Source organism: Aotus nancymaae, unplaced genomic scaffold, assembly GCF_030222135.1.
Source record: "Aotus nancymaae isolate 86718 unplaced genomic scaffold, 86718_ANA_hifiasm-v0.15.2.pri h1tg000030l, whole genome shotgun sequence".
NCBI classification, from domain to species: domain Eukaryota; kingdom Metazoa; phylum Chordata; class Mammalia; order Primates; family Aotidae; genus Aotus; species Aotus nancymaae.
In genome coordinates, this window is record NW_026988443.1 from 29,472,377 (window position 1) to 29,488,702 (window position 16,326).

The window sequence follows — 16,326 nt, forward strand, 5'->3', positions numbered from 1 at the left end:
AATGGCACGATCTCGGCTCACCGCAACCTCCGCCTCCTGGGTTCAGGCAATTCTCCTGCCTCAGCCTCCTGAGTAGCTGGGATTACAGGCATGCGCCACCATGCCCAACTAATTTTTTGTATTTTTAGTAGAGACGGGGTTTCACCATGTTGATCAGGATGGTCTCGATCTCTTGACCTCATGATCCACCCACCTTGGCCTCCCAAAGTGCTGGTATTACAGGTGTGAGCCACCGCGCCCGGCCGATGGCTACTTTTTTTTTAATCTTCTCTTTATTCATGATCCTCTGCAAATTTCCTGTTATTTGTTCTGGATTTATTTTTATATATCTATTTGCTATTTGTCCTTGAATATCACATTTCATGTGTTTCAGGGCACCTAAGAAATTATCATCTAGTTATCTCTTCAAATTTTACCTTTCTTTTATTCTCTCCCATCCCTCCTTTTGAAAATCCTAGAAATCATATATTGGGCCTTCTTTCTACCTTCCTGTTTCTTAAACTCTTTTGTGTTTTCCAATTCTTTTTATGCTGTACTCTGGGTAATTTTTTAGCTCTGTTTTCAGTACACTAATCCTTCCATCTGTCCACCCGTTCATTTCACTCTGTTGCCCACCTTGGAGTGGGCTGGCATAGTGGTGAGCACATGTAATCACAGCTACATGGGAGGCTGAGGCAGGAGAATCGCTTGAACCCAGGAGGTGGAGGTTGCAGTGAGCTGATATTGTGCCACTGCACTCCAGCCTGGGTGACAGAGTGAGACTTTGGGAAAATTAAACATAAGTAATTAATTAAAATAAGTAAATTGATGAACAGAAATTGATGAACAAAATTTAAATTCCATTTCTGAGTTACTCTAGCCACATTTTCAGTGCTCAGTAGCCACAAATGCTTAGTGACTGCTGTAATTGGGCAGCATTCATAAAGAACATTTCCATCATTGCAGAAAGTCCTGTTGTACAGTGCTGCTTGACACTTTTGTGGTGCTCTTACGGTACATAGAGAATTGGTAAATGTTTAATTTCAGTAAATGGATCAAGTGAACATGCCCTTGTACTGAGAATCTAGGAGGCTCTACCGAGAACCAGCTCAGTCAGGAGACGCCCACCCAGGAGGCGCTGAAGGTATTTGAGAGGCAGACACCCAGATAGCACAACAAAGTGGATCTATCCTGGGGACCAACAGCCTGAGAGCCTGCGGGGCTGACAGCTCTCCAGACTAAAGGCTTGGAGCAGACTTTCATCCACATATTTATTTGCTCTTAGACAGGTGAGTCTCATTAATACACAGGTGTTCTATATAGCTTAAAAATAAATCAAGTAGTCGGCTGTTACCCACCTACCACAAATTACAAAGTATCCTCCACAAGGGAGCCCTAGGGGCAGGGTAAGCTTAATGTTCCTCAACAAGGCTCTCTTTAGCATCACAGTGTTCTGCATCATCCATGTTTAGGAAGAATTCTGAGAGTGTTGCATTCTTAGGATGATTTATGGGATTATTGGTGATTCCAAGCTTACTTGTCTTGCCTGTAATTTGGTACCATGGGAAGAGGAGAAACCAGGTAACTAGGAACCCCCAGTGTTGAATAAGCTTTCGGGAAAATGGAGAAAAACTTCCACATTAATTTTATGCAACTGTGTTTAAGCTGCGACTAGGGAGGATGAGTTTGTGAGGTGACTGGAGAAAAACAGCCCAAGTTCTTATGACTTGAAATTTGACTCAAGTTGGAAATTCCTTTTAATTATGTCATCTTTTCTCTCCACCCCCTTAAATTGCCATCTCATTCTCCTTCGAGTTGCTATAGAACAGTTAAAGATTCTCAAGAAAAGAAAAGATACCTTTCCCTACCCAACCCCCCACATTCACACACCCACACCTTCTTTAAATATAGCATCATTTCACAGTGACTGGATTCCAGATAGACCAAGGTTAAGAAGGTGGCATACCAGGGCAGATGCAGTGGCTCATGCCTGTAATCCTAGCACTTTGGGAGGCCAAGGTGGGTGGATCACCTGAGGGCAGGAGTTCTAGACCAGTCTGGTCAACATGGTAAAACCCATCTCTACAAAAAATACAAAAATTAGCCAGGTATGGTGGTGGGCTCCTGTAATCCCAGCTACTTGGGAGGCTGAGTCAGGAGAATCTCTTGAACCCAGAGGGTGGAGGTTGCAGTGAGCTGAGATCGTGCCACTTCACTAAAGCCTGGGTGAAAGAGCAAACTTCCATCTCAAAAAAAGAAACAGAAGGTCACACCAGCCCTGGTCCCAACAGGCTATGCAGGAGGGAAGAGCCACTGACCCCCAACCTTATTCTTTGCCCATTGCCGACACTGTTAAAATTTACCTCATTGTTTATTATGAAGCTCTATAGGGACTCATAATCCTCCTTAACATAGTACTGCAGGTGCCCACAGTCCATGCTAACTGCTGGTGTTAATGTATAAGACTAACCCTGTTTACTGTCCTTGGCTTAGGGAATTGAGGCTTGCAGTTTGCTATTAAGAGAAAGCATGCTATTGCTGATTGCAGAGTACTTATTATGAACCAGATGTGTTAGTTGAGAACATTTTTTTAAGTCTGTTGTGAGTGTTTTTTACCCATGATATGGAGTTAGGTGCCTAATAAAAGTTCAGTAAAAGAGATGTGAAGAAATACATTAATTTTAGGGGTAAAGATAAAGATAGTTTGTGTTGGAAAAGAGTTGGGTTACTTCTTGTGATTTTTGTAGTCACCAGACTGCTACGGTGGCTTGATACTGACTTTCTGCAAGAAATTAATCTCAAATGAAAAAGATGGCTTCTAAGATGACAGGAAGGGGTTTTATTTGCAGAAGGAAGAGGAAGAAATTGCAGAAGAAAAGCCCTGGAACAAGTGAGGGAGTTGGAGAGGCTGAACTAGCACTCATTCTGCAGAAACAGAAGGCAACAGACCTTTGTGGTTTCCAATAGATTATTTTCTGGTTTTTTTTTTTTTTTTTTTGAGCCAGAGTCTCACTCTGTCGCCAGGCTGGAGTGCAGTGGCGCAATCTCGGCTCACTGCAACCTCCGCCTCCCAGGTTCAAGCGATTCCCCTGCCTCAGCCTCCCGAGTAGCTGGAACAACAGGTGCACACCACCACCCCTGGCTAATTTTTTGTATTTTAGTAGAGATGGGGTTTCGCCCTGTTGGCTAGGATGGTCTCGATCTCCTGACCTCTTGATCCACCTGCCTTGGACTCCCAAAGTGCTGGGGTATTTTCTGTTTTTTAAGCAAATCTAGAAACAAAAGGTCTTCCTACTTCTTTTCTGGTCACAAAAATAATCAGAGTGTTCACAGTAAAAATTTTAAACATTAATGTAGAAAGCGGAAGTTTCCCCCATGATCCCTTTGGTGTATCTTTCTCCAAATTTTCACCTCTGGATGAATGGGTATGTGTAAAGCAGTAGAAAGCATATTATGCTTGTTTCACAACTTCTAGTTTTTATTTAATGTCCTCTTCATTGTTTCATGTTGTTCCATGTGCATGTGTGGATTTTATTATTATTATTTTTTTTTTTCTGTTATAGTTTCCGGAAACTTGTACCTGGAAGTGAAACCTATTCACAGCACACCTCTCTCTGACCATCCCCCCCAAAATTGTGCCCCTAAATGCTTATACCAGTTTAGCTCTTTGCTAGAGGCCATATCTACCATTTGGCCAAAATTTCTCTATAAGTTGTTCTAAGACCACAGGAAAGATCACATAGCCCCTTCTATAAACTTAGTTTGTTCTTAGGGACCAACTTAATTATAAGCCAGCCAAGAGCTTGGCCCACACTGCAGAGGACATTTCATAAGAGAGGATTCATACGAGCCCCATTTTCTCTTCCCCAGCCCTCTGTTCTGAAGAATCTGAGTGTGTTCAACTTGTTCCAGAGTTCACTGCTTCTTTCCATGTTTCTTTCTGATCAGATGATTGCTTCTGCCAATGGCTAAACTAGAACGTAAGAAATTTTTATCTTGGATCCACATCTGAGCAGCTCTAAAAGAAAACACCAGGCAGTTGGGGGACTGGGTGGGTGGGATTTCAAGTCAGGCCTGCAAGAGGCAGCTAGGTCCGCACTCAGCCTGGTGCTTTTGCTTCCTTGGGGTACTGCCAACAGAAACTGTCAAATAGGCAGCATGCTGGTGAGGCCTATACATCTGTCTGGGATTGGATCCCACAGAGGAGTCTTGTGTGATTGATCCAGTAATCCCGTGGTTTGAGTCAGGTGAGAGGCCAGCAAGGGCCCGGATTTTCCTCCCTCTTCCAGTGATCTGCAGAATAATCAAATGACAATAACTAAGCATCTTGTTTGAGTTGTAAAAGAACTCTCATCTGTGTTTAAATGAACATTTAAAATATTCCTAAATAAGAAAAACATTCAAAGGTTATGTTTTTTTCTGTTTTTTAAGCTGTTGTTATTTATTACATGTGACTGAGCAACTGTCTGGGCAAGAGTAAAGGTACTGGCATAGAACCTGGAAACAGAGTTTAGAATGAAGTTAAACCCATTACCCAACAGCAAGGTCAGTGTTTATAGCGTTCCCTGGAGCTCAGAGCCCTTTTGGATGACATGTGTCATTTCCTCCATGCCTCTAGAAAGTGGAGAAACAGGAGCAGATTAGGAAAAGTACTTGGAAAAATTCTGTAATGATTTGAGCCTCAGCCAGGCTTAATACCTGAGTGTTTGAACTCTTCCCTACTGAGACTCCTGCTTTCATAGCAGTTTTTATTGGTTATGGCATTAAAAAAAATACACGATGAAGTAGAGTTGTAACAGTAGTATGTAATAAGGATATTACTGGCTGGGTGCAGTTGCTTACACCTGTAATCCCAGCAATTTGGGAGGCTGAGGCAGGCGGATCACTTGAGGTCAGGAGTTCAAGACCAGTCCAGCCAACATGGCGAAAGCCCATCTCTACTAAAATACAAAAATTAGCCGGGCGTGGTGGCGCATGCCTGTAATCCCAGCTACTCAGGAGGCTGAGGCACGAGAATCGCTTAAACCCGGAGGCGGCACTCCAGCTTGGGCAGTAGAGCGAGGCTGTCTCAAAAAAAAGAAAGAAAAAGAATATCACTAATAGCAGACATTTATTTCATCTTACTAACTGCCAGGTACAGTTCTAAATTTTTAACATTCAGTCATTGAATCCTCAGCCCTTAAGGTGGCTACTATTAACATTCCTATTTCACAGATAAGGCAACTAAGCCAGTATTACATAGACAGAGACAGTGGTGTGACTGTAGCCAAATATAGTGGCTCATTCCTGTAATCCCAGCACTTTGGGAGGCTGAGGCAGGAGGATTGCTTGAGCCCAAGAAGTCAAGGCTGCAGTGAACTGTGGTCACACCAGTGTACTCCAGCTTGGGTAACATAGCAAAGAACCTATCTCTTTTAAAAAAAGAAGAAAATTAAAAAAAGTACTATTGCTCTAATAAACGGTATCTCATGTTGTTATTAAATTGCGATCAGTTTGGCCATCAAAAATTGAATTGTAGGAATCCTTTTTAGACCTATAGCTGGGCCTATGACATTCTTTGTAGTTTTGTAAAATGGTGGAGAAATAACACACATTTTCTTACTGTGTCAGCCATAAGAGTTGCCCCCTGTGACTCCATTTTCCTGCACTTTATCGTAATATCAGTCCTTTCAACCATCTGACTCCAGCAGGAACTATAGCCCATTGACCTTATTTTCTTCTTCCTTTCCCTCACACCCTCATGCCTGTACTTTTCTTAAATTCCATGGTCAGTCATTATAATCACTGCTGCATGTACTACACTCTAAATCCTCTTCCCCTATTTTGCTTTGTTACACTTTTGGCTAAATCACAACTCTGGTTAAATCCAAATCTCTGCCTACTTTATGGGTGTGCTCCTGGGTTAGAAGAAACGCTGAGGACATTTCCTGGCCTCACTCTTAATTCATGATTGCTAACCTCAAACAAGCCCATAATGCTGTCTGGAAATCCTGCTGTATTTCCATAGTTCTTTCATTCTCCGTCCTCTTAGAAGACTCTTCCATACTTTCTCCGGTTTTCAAAACTTCATTCTTAGCCTTTGTTGATGACCTCACTTCCTATTTCATTGAGAAAACAATGGCACTTGCCACCGTTTCCACCCTTGTGCTTGTATATCTGCCTTTTCCCTCTTTCCTGTAACTAGATATGAGCTGTAGATGCTCCTTGCAAGGGCCGATGCCTCCATTTGCAAACTAAATTTCATTCCCACTTCCTGAGTCCAGAGCACTGTTCCAACCTTCCTCTGCTCTCTGCTAAATATTACCTCTCTAGTGATACATTCCTGTCAGCATACTAACTGCTGCTGTTTCTTCCATCTTGAAAACAGGAATAACCAATTAACTTACCTTTATTCTACTTTCCCTGCAGATACTACCCCATTCTGCTGCTACTTTTTTTTTTTTTTGAGATAGAGTTTCGGTCTTGTTGCCCAGGCTGGAGTGCAGTGGTGCGATCTCGGCTCACTGCAACCTCCATCCTCTTGGTTCAAGCGATTCTTCTGCCTCAGCCTCCCAAGTAGCTGGGATTACAAGCATGTGCCATGATGCCTGGCTAATATTTTGCATTTTTATTAAAGATGGGGTTTTACCATGTTGGCCAGGCTAGTCTTGAACGTCTGACCTCAAGTGATCTGCCTGCCTCAGCCTCCTGAAGTGCTGGGATTACAGGCGTGAGCTACCATGCCTGGCCCCTGCTACTTCTTTTAATAGCAGAATTTCTCAAGAATTCTCTTTTCTTGGTTTTCTGATTTTTCTTCTTCCATTTTCCTTGAATCTACTCCACTCAGGTATTTGCCCTCATCACTCTGTTGAAACAACTCTTATCAAGGTCACTGAGGACCTTTGTATTGCTAAATCCAGTAGCCTATTGTCAATTCTCAGTTTGGGAAAAGTGGCTGCATTTTACCCAGCTGGTCATTCCCTTTCCCTTGAAACAGTCTTCACTGCTTCTGGAATACCATGCTCACTTAGTTTTCTTCCTCTCTCATTGGTATTATTTCCTTTGCTGATTCCTCTCTATCTCTCTACCTCAACTGTTAAAAAGCATGAAGTCTTGGTCCTTGAACCAATTCTCATCTTTTTGTATGTCACAAATTCGGTGAAGTCATTGATGTTAGTGGTTGTAAATACAGTGTATGTACTACATCTCCAGCTTGACTACAATCTTGACCTTTGTAAAAAACAAAACAAAAAAAAGCTGTTATTGGCTGGACTCAGTGGCTCATGCTTGTAATCCCAACACTTTTGGAGGCTGAGGTGGGTGGATCACTTGAGGTCAGGAGTTTGAGACCAGCCTGGCCAGCATGGTGAAACCCATCTCTACAAAAAATACAAAAATTAGCCATGTGTGGTGGCATGTGCCTGTAATCCCAGCTGCTCGGGAGGCTGAGGCAGGAGAATTGCTTGAACCAGGAGGCGGAGGTTGCAGTGAGCCAAGATCATACCACTGCACTCTAGCCTGAGCAACAGAGTGAGACTCTACCTCAAAACAAACAAACAAAAACTATTACTGAGGCTGGATGCGGGCTGATCACTTGGGGTTAGGAGTTCGAGACCAGCCTGGCTAACATTGTGAAACCCCATCACTACAAAGAATACAAAAATTAGCCAGGTGTGGTGGTGAATGCTTGCAATCCCAGCTACTTGGGAGGCTGAGGAGGGAGGATCACTTGAACCTGGGAGGCAGACCTGAGAGTGCCACTGCATTCCAGCCTTGGTGACAGAGCCAGATGCTGTCTCAAAAAAAACCTAAAACTGTTATTTAAACAATTCACATATCATACAGTTCATCCATTCAAAGTAAACAATTGAATGGTTTTTAGTATGTTCTGAGAGTTGTAAAACCATCACCACACTCAGCACACTCTTGACAGTACAGAAATAAACACGTATATCTGTGGTCAACGGATGTTCAACAAGGGTGTCAAGATCATTCAATAGAGAAATAATAATGTTTTCAGTAAATACTACTGGGACATGAATATCCTCATGCAGAAAAATGTGGTTTGGACCCCTACCTCACACCACATACAAAAATTAATTCCAAATGGATCAAAGACCTAAATATAAGAACTAAAACTTTAATCTGCAGTAGCTTAAAAAAGAAAAATTAAAAAAAAAAAAAGAAAACTATAAAACTCTTAGAAGGTAATGCAAATGGAAATCTTACTGACCTTGGGTTGGGCAGTAGTTTCTTAAATATTACACCAATAGCACAAGCAACACAAGAGAAAAATAACTTTTAGAAGCTTTTTTCATTCTTCCAAAAAGAAACCCCATAATCGTTAGCAGTAACTCTATTTTCCTCCATCTTCCCATACTCAAGACAACCACTAATCCACTTTCTGCCTATATAAACTTATCTATTCTGGACATTTTATATAAATGGAATAATATATAATGCATGGCTTTTAGCCTCTGGTTTATTTCAGTTATCGTAATGTTTTCAAGCTTTACTCATATTGTAGCATGCAGTACTTTATTCCTTTTTATGGCAGAATAATACTCTGCTGTGTAGGTATATCACATTTTGACTGTTCAGTTGATAGACATTTGAGTTGTGTCCACTCTTTGGCTGTTATGAACAATGCTACTGTGAACATTCGTGTTCAAGTTTTTTTTTTTTTTTTTTTTGAGGTGGAGTCTCACTCTGTCGCTAGGCTGAAGTGCAGTAGCATGATCTTTACTCGCTACCACCTCTGCCTCCTGGATTCAAGTGATTTTCCCACCTCAGCCTCCTGAGTAGCTGGGATTACAGGCACCCGCCATCATACCCAGCTAATTTTTATATTTTTATAGAGACAGGGTTTCACCATGTTGGCCAGGCTGGTCTTGAACTCCTGACCTCAGGTGATCTGGCCCCCTTGGCCTCCCAAAGTGCTAGGATTACAGGCGTGAACTGCCATGCTGGGCCTTTCCTTGTGTTTATTGGCTTTTCATATATAGTCTTTGGAGAAATGTCTATACAAGTCCTTTGTAGATTTTTTTTTTTTTAATACAGAGTCTTGCTCTGTCACCCAGGTGTAATGCAGCCGTGTGCTTATAACTCACTAGGCTTGAATGCCTGGCTCAAGTGATCCTCCTCCCTCAGCCTCCTGAGTAGCTGGGACTATAGGCACACACCACCATGCCCAGTTAATTATTTTATTTTTGTAGAGACAGGGTGTTGCTGTGGCTGGTCTGGGTCTCAAGTGATCCTCCTGCCTTGGCCTCTCAAAGTGCTAGGATTACAGGGGTGAGCCACCATGCCCGGCCATTTATTAGATTTTCTTTAATTTTTTTCAGTGACATTTTGAAGTTTTCAGTGTTACAAGTCTTGTACTTTCTTGTAAAGTTCATTTTTCCACCACGTGTTCCAGTGTCACATATTGAAAAGACTCTCCTCCATTGAATTACCGTGGAAGCTTTAAGGATGCTATTGGCAATATATGTAGTCTGTTTCTGGACTCTGTTCTGTTTTTGTCTATATGTCTGTCCTTTTGCCAATACCATGTTTCTTTGATTACTTTGGTGTTTCAATAAGTCTTGAAATCAAATATTGCAAATTTGCAAATCCTTTATTATTCTTTTTTAAAATTATTCTTAGTAATTATTTAGGGTATTCTCAGCCCTTCAAATTTCCATATAAATTTTAGAATCATCCTGTTTCTACAAAAAAAAAAAAAAAAAAAAGGAAGCTTGCAGGGATTTTGATTGGGATTATGTTAAATTTATGGATAAAATTGAGGAAAGTTAACATCTTAACAATTGCAACTTTCAATTCATAAACATGGTATTTCTCTAGCTTCATTTAAGTGCTCTTTAATCTTTCTCATCAGTGTCTTATAGTTTTATTTTCTATTTTCATTTTTTGAGACAGGGTCTCGTTCTGTCACCCAGGCTGGAATGCAGTGGCACAATCTGGGCTCACTGCAACCTCTGCCTCCCAAGTTCAAGCGATTCTTCCACCTCAGCCTCCCGAGTAGCTGAGATCACAGGCGTACCACCACGCTTCGCTAATTTTTGTATTTTTTAGTAGAGATGAGGGTTTTCCCACTCCTGGCCTCAAACTCCTGACCTCAAGTGATCCATTTGCCTCGACCTCCCAAAGTGTTGGGATTACAGGCGTCAGCCATTGTGCCTGGACTATAGTTTTAGAATAAAAGTCTTGTGCACATTTTTAAATATTTACCTCTAAATGATTCTTGTTTGATGTTTTTAAAGATTGTTAAAATTGTGACAAAATACACTTAGCATAAAAATTACCCTCAACCGTTAAAAAAGTACAGTTCAGTAGTGTTGAATATATTCACATTGATATGCAACCAATCTCCAGAGCTTTTTCATCTTGCAAAATTGTAACTCTGTACCCATTAGGCAACTACTTTCCATTTCCCTCACCCCTCAGCAGTCACCGTTCTACTTTCTATTTCTATGAGTTTCGCCATTGTACTTTCTATTTCTATGAGTTTGACCACTCTTAATAACTCATATAAGTCTTGTAGTGACTGGCTTATTTCACTTAACATAACATTCTCAAGATTTATCCATGTTGTAGCAGATGTCAGAATTGACTTCCTTTGTATGTATATAATTTTGTTTATCCATTCATGCATTGTGTTTATGGATACTTGAGTTGCTTCTACCTTTTGGATATTGTGAACAATGCTATGAACATGAATATACAAATATCTCTTCAAGACCCTGCTTTCAGTTATTTTGATTTTAATTAAAGTAATTAATTAATTTTTTGAGGCAGAGTCTCGGTCTGTTACCCAGTCTGGAGTGCAGTGGCTTGATCTTGGCTCACTGCAGCCTCTGCCCCCTGGATTCAACTGATTCTTGTGTCTCAGCCTCCCAAGTAGCTGTGATTATAGGTGTGCACCACCACGCTTGGCTAATTTTTGCATTTTTAGTAGAGATGGGGTTTTGCCATGTTGTTCAGGCTGGTCTCAAACCCCTGACCTCAAGTGATCCACCCGACTTGGCCTCCTAGAGTGCTGGGATTACAGGTGTGAGCCACTGTGCCCAGTTGGCTTTCACTTCTTCTGGATACATATACCCAGAAGTGAAATTGCTGGATCACATGACAATTTTATTTTAAAATTTTTGAGGAACTGCCATAACTTTTTCATAGCAACTGCACCATTTTACCATTTTACAGTCCCACTAACAGTACAGTGCATAGGGGTTCCAATTTCTTCATATGCTCATTACAACCTCCACCTCCCAGGTTCAAGCAATTCTCTTGCCTCAGGCTTTTGAGTAGCTGCGATTACGGGTGTGCACCACCATGCCAGCTAATTTTTGAAATCTTTTTATTAGAGATGGGGGTTTCACCATGTTGGTCAGGCTGGTCTTGAATTCCTGACCTCAAGTGATCTGCCTGCCTCAGCCTCCCAAAGTGCTGGGATTACAGGCATGAGCTACCACTGCCTGGCTCCTTCCCTCCTTCCTTCTTTTCCTCCCTCCCTCTCTTCCTTCCTTCTTTCCTTCCTCTTTCTCTGTCTCATTTTTGTTGTTGAGTTGTAGAAGCTCTTTGTGTATTCTGGATATTAACTCCTTATCAGATGTACAATTTGCAAATATTTTCTTCTGTTCCTTAGGTTGCCTTTCACTCTCATGTATCCTTTCATTTACAGAAGGTTTAAATTTTGGTGCAGTTCAGTTTATCTATTTTTCCTTTCATTGCCTTTGCTTTTGGTGACATATTGGTTGATGGTATTTTCTAAAATTAATTTTCCTATAGATTGTTGCTAGTTGATGTAAATACAATTGATTTTTGTATATTGATCTTGTATTCTGTGGCCTTGCTAATTTTTCTTTTTTCATACTGCAAAGAATGTCAAAACCTTGCTAAATTAACTTACTGGTTCTGATAGCCTTTGTGTATTCCATAGAAGCTTCTACACATGATTACATGATCTGCAAATCCTGACATTTCTACTACTTCTTTGCACTGGTTAGGATATAAGTTTCCTTCTAGTTTGCATAGAGTTGTTAGTATCAGTAGCTGTTAAATTCTGTCAGATGATTGTTCTGCTTCTATTAAGATGATCAAAGGATTTTCTCCTTTATTCTTTTAGAATTAACTTGATTGATTTCAAATACTAAATCAATTCAACTGTCATGATGTATTCTTTTTGTATGTTACTGAACTCAGTTTATTAAAATTTTGTTAAGGATTTTTGCTTTTATGTTCTTGAGGGTATTTGTCTCTAATTTTCTTTTCATGTAATATTTTTATCTTATTTTTATATCAGTTATGTTGGCCTTATATAATGAGTCGGGAAGTGTTCCTTTTCTGTTTTCTGGAAGAGATTGTATAGTTGTGTTTTGTTTTTTCCTCTTCTTTAAATTTGATAGAATTCATTAGTAAAGGCTTCTAGTCCTGGAATTTTCTCGATGAGAAAGTTCTTAAGCACAAATGTCATTAACAGATATAGGGCTAATTTTGCCATTTATTTCTTGCCAAGTAAGCTTTAGTAGTTTTTCTTCTTCAAGTAATTTGTCTGTTCATCTGTTTATTAGCATAAAGTTGTTTGCAATAATATTTCTTTATTTTCCTTTTAATTGCTGTATGATCTTTAGGGATGACCCCTCTTTTATCTTGACATTAGTTTGGCTAGAGAGTTATCAATTTTATTAATTGTCTCCAAGGACCAGCTTTTAGTCATTGATGTTTCTCTGTTGTTTTTCCATCTTTTTTATTTCTGTTTTTTATTTTCTCCTTCTTCCAGTTTTATCTGCTCTTCTTTCTAGCTTCTTAAGGTTGAAGATTAGATCACTGATTTTAGACTTTTTAAAATGTAAGCATTTAAAACTATAAATTTCTTTGTAAACACTGATTTTTTAAGCTATTGTATTACATATCATAAATTTTGGTCTGTTTATATTTTATGCATTTCAATATATTTTCTACTTTTTCTTGTGATTTTTTTTCTTCTGTGAGTCCCAAGTTATTGGACATGTCTTATGTAATTTCCAGATATTTGAGGATTTTCTAGATATCTTTCTGGTATGGGTTTTTGTTTAATTCTGTTGTGATCAAAGAACATGGCTTGTATAACTTGAATCTTCTTAATTTATTTTTCGAGACTTGTTTTATGGCCCGGAATGCATTTTAGCTTGGTGAATGTTCCACGTGCATTTGAAAAGAATGTGTGTTTTGTTGTTGGGTGGATTGTATTTTTCAGGTCTTCTAGAATTACACTGATTTTTTTGTCTACTTATTTTATTAATCACAGAGGGAGGAGATTGCTAGAAATCTCCAGTAATAATTGTGGATATTATATAGCCACTCCAGCTTTCTTTTCCTTTTTTTTTTTTTTTTTAGCTTTCTTTTCCTGAGTGTTTGCATGGTTACCTTTTTCTACCTTTTTATTTTTAAATTTATTTATATATATTTTTTGAGACAGAGTCTCACTCTATTGCCCAGGTTGGAGTGCAGTAGGGCGACCTCGGCTCATTGCAACCTCCGTCTCTCAGGTTCAAGTGATTCTGCCGCCTCAGCCTTCCCAAGTAGCTGAGATTACAGGTGCACACCACCACACCCGGCTAATTTTTGTATTTTTAGTAGAGACGGGATTTCACCGTGTTGGCCAGGTTGGTCTTAAACTCTTGACCTTGTGATCCGCCTACCTTGGCCTCCCCAAGTGCTGAGATTACAGGTGTGAGCCGCTGTGTCCGGCCCTACCTTTTTATTTTTAACTTATCAACCTATTTGTGGCTTTCCATTGAAAGTGTTTTTCTTTTGATTTTCCGTGTGTGTGTTGTTTTGGGGATTTTTGTTTGCTTGTTTTTGGTTTTTTTGAGATGGAGTCTCACTCTGTCACCCAGGCTGGAGTGGAGTGATCTCAGCTCACTGCAACCTCCGCCTCCTGGGCTCCAGCGATCCTCCTGCCTCAGCCTTCCAAGTAGCTGGGACCACAGGTGTGCATGCAGCTAATTTTTTATTTTTTATTTATTTATTTTTTTTGTAGTGACAGGGTTTTGCCATGTTGCCCAGGCTGGTCTCCAGCTCCTGGGCTCAAGTGATCCTCCTGTCTCAGCCTCCCAAAGTGCTGAGATAACAGGCATAAGCCACCACACCAGGTTTGATGCTGCTTTTTAATCCAGACTGAGAATCTTTGCCCCTAAACTGGAATGTTTATATTTAATGCAGTCATCAATATAATTGAATTTAAATTAATTATCTTGCTTATTTGTTTTCTATCCCTTTCATCTGTTTCTCTCCCCCCCCCCTTCCTTCATTTGGATTAAGAAAATTTTTTATTTTTTTGGCTGGGCACAGTGGCTCATGCCTGTGATCGCAGCACTTTGGGCTTTGGGATGCTGAGGTAGGTGGATCACTTGAGGTCAGGAGTTAAGAGATCAGCCTGGCCAACATGGCAAAACCCTGTCTCTACTAAAAATATAAAAATTAGCTGGACGTGGTGGTGCATGCCTGTAATCCCAGCTACTCGGTAGGCTGAGGCAGAAGAATTGCTTGATCCTGGGAGGTGGAGGTCGCAGTGAGCTGAGATCACTCTACTGCGCTCCAACCTGGGTGACAGAGCAAGACTTTATCTAAAGAGCAAAAAAGTCTTTATTTTTTAATTAAATTTATTTTTCTAAATATTGAATGCTTCATGAATTTGCATGTCATCCTTGTGCAGGGGCTATGCCAGTCTCTATATATTCCAATTTTTTTTAATGTATGTGCTGCTGAAGCGAGCACAAAGCAAGTTTGTAATCCATTTTATCTCAATTTACAGGTTTATTAGCTTTACCTCTGGCTTAAAAAAAAGTGGTTGCTCTGGCTAAAAATAAACTTACCACAATGTGCTTTCAGTTAGTATTATACCACTTCACGTATAGTGTAAGAACCTTGCAACAGTATTCTTACATTTACTTCCTCCTAACCTCTGGGTCATTGCTATCATATAATTTATACACCCACACAGGTATGTGCACGCGTAACCTCAGAATACATGGTTTCTTTTGGCAGGGGGGCTTGGTTTTTGTTTTTGCTTTAAACAGTTAATTATCTTTTAAAGAAATTTAAAATTAAGAAAAAGTCTTTTATTATTTATCCAGGTGAATTTGGTTTTAAATGGGTTCAGAAGTACACACGCAGCAGCAGATCTCTTAAGTCCGTTACCGTAGCCTCAAATTGTACCACTGTACCTGAGAGGAGGGTGAATGAGTAGCCTCTAAATAATAATATCTAGAATTCACAGTTCAGATAGCAGACTTCGTAAGATCTTGAGCCATGTGAGGCTGACACTTGAAAAGTACATATAGTCTCATTTTTCTGATTCTGTGGTTCAAGTGGAGAAATAGGGAAATTTTAGTGTATAGAAACAGGTGAAAGTTGGGCAATAATTAATAGGCCATTTTTTTAGGCCTGTTATTAATGCCAGTTAGATTGGCAGATTCTGCTTACTACCTTGGGAGAAGGATCAGATTGGGAGTCTTCAATCTCCTTCTTAATCCTAGGAGAACTAAGCTTCTCTTTCCCAAGTGGTGGATAGACTCAAGGATCTGTTAATTCCAGTCATTAAAGTGTTCACTGGCCAGCTCTCAGTTAGGAGTTGAGATCATTCAGACTTACTTAGCTGCCTTGGGCTCAAAGCTCATCTCTGCAGTTCTCCTTTTAAGGATCCATCTCTGCACAAGCTGGGCCTGTTCTTTGGCAGCTAAGTTATCTATCTGCTCTTTCATCCAAAGAACTTTGAACAACCTGTCTGAATGTAGAAGCAACTTCATGCATTTTCTTTCTCAGCTGTTCAAATTTTAAATGTTTAAAAGGGATACTAATACCTGTATGATAATTGGGTAAAGATTTGTCCAGATTACACATGGATGGTATGTTTGTATGTATGTATACATACATGTTTGATTCCCTTGGCCATTCTGAACTGAGCCATGTGTGATTCCATTTATTTATTCTGTTTGCTTAGAGGATATTCAATAAGATGCTTGGACTATGCAGCACTTTTTTTAGGTCCAGTTGCATTGATTTGGGAGAGAAGAGAGAAGATGAACATGAACTTGACAGTTCTTATGTGCCTGTTCTGTGTCAGGCACCAGGTTAGTACTTTACACATGCTCTTATGTTTTTTTTCTCATAATCCCAAGAGGTGGAAAGAAATTATTTCCATCTTACAGATGGGAATTGAGAGAGCCAGAATTTCAGTCTGTCGATTCCAGTATTGTCTTTTGAAGCTTTCATGATGGGTGGCATTTTGGATTTGATTGAGTTTGATAGGAAGTTTTCGTGTGTAGAGGGAAGAGCAGAATGGATGATACTGTTGAGATATGTATCTTTAGGGTCTTTTGTTTCTCC

At 40.0% G+C, this 16,326-nt stretch overlaps 1 protein-coding gene and 1 non-coding gene across 5 annotated transcripts in view; one reads left to right on the top strand and one right to left on the bottom strand.

Annotated features, from left to right (window-relative positions):
* Nucleotides 1-16,326, top strand: part of ZNRF1 (zinc and ring finger 1) — a 118,886-nt gene that overhangs the window by 22,900 nt on the left and 79,660 nt on the right. The gene's annotated exons all lie outside the window — the stretch shown is intronic.
* Nucleotides 14,609-14,715, bottom strand: LOC135277368 (U6 spliceosomal RNA). Its single transcript, XR_010344978.1, has one exon. It is a non-coding gene; the product is annotated as a U6 spliceosomal RNA (small nuclear RNA).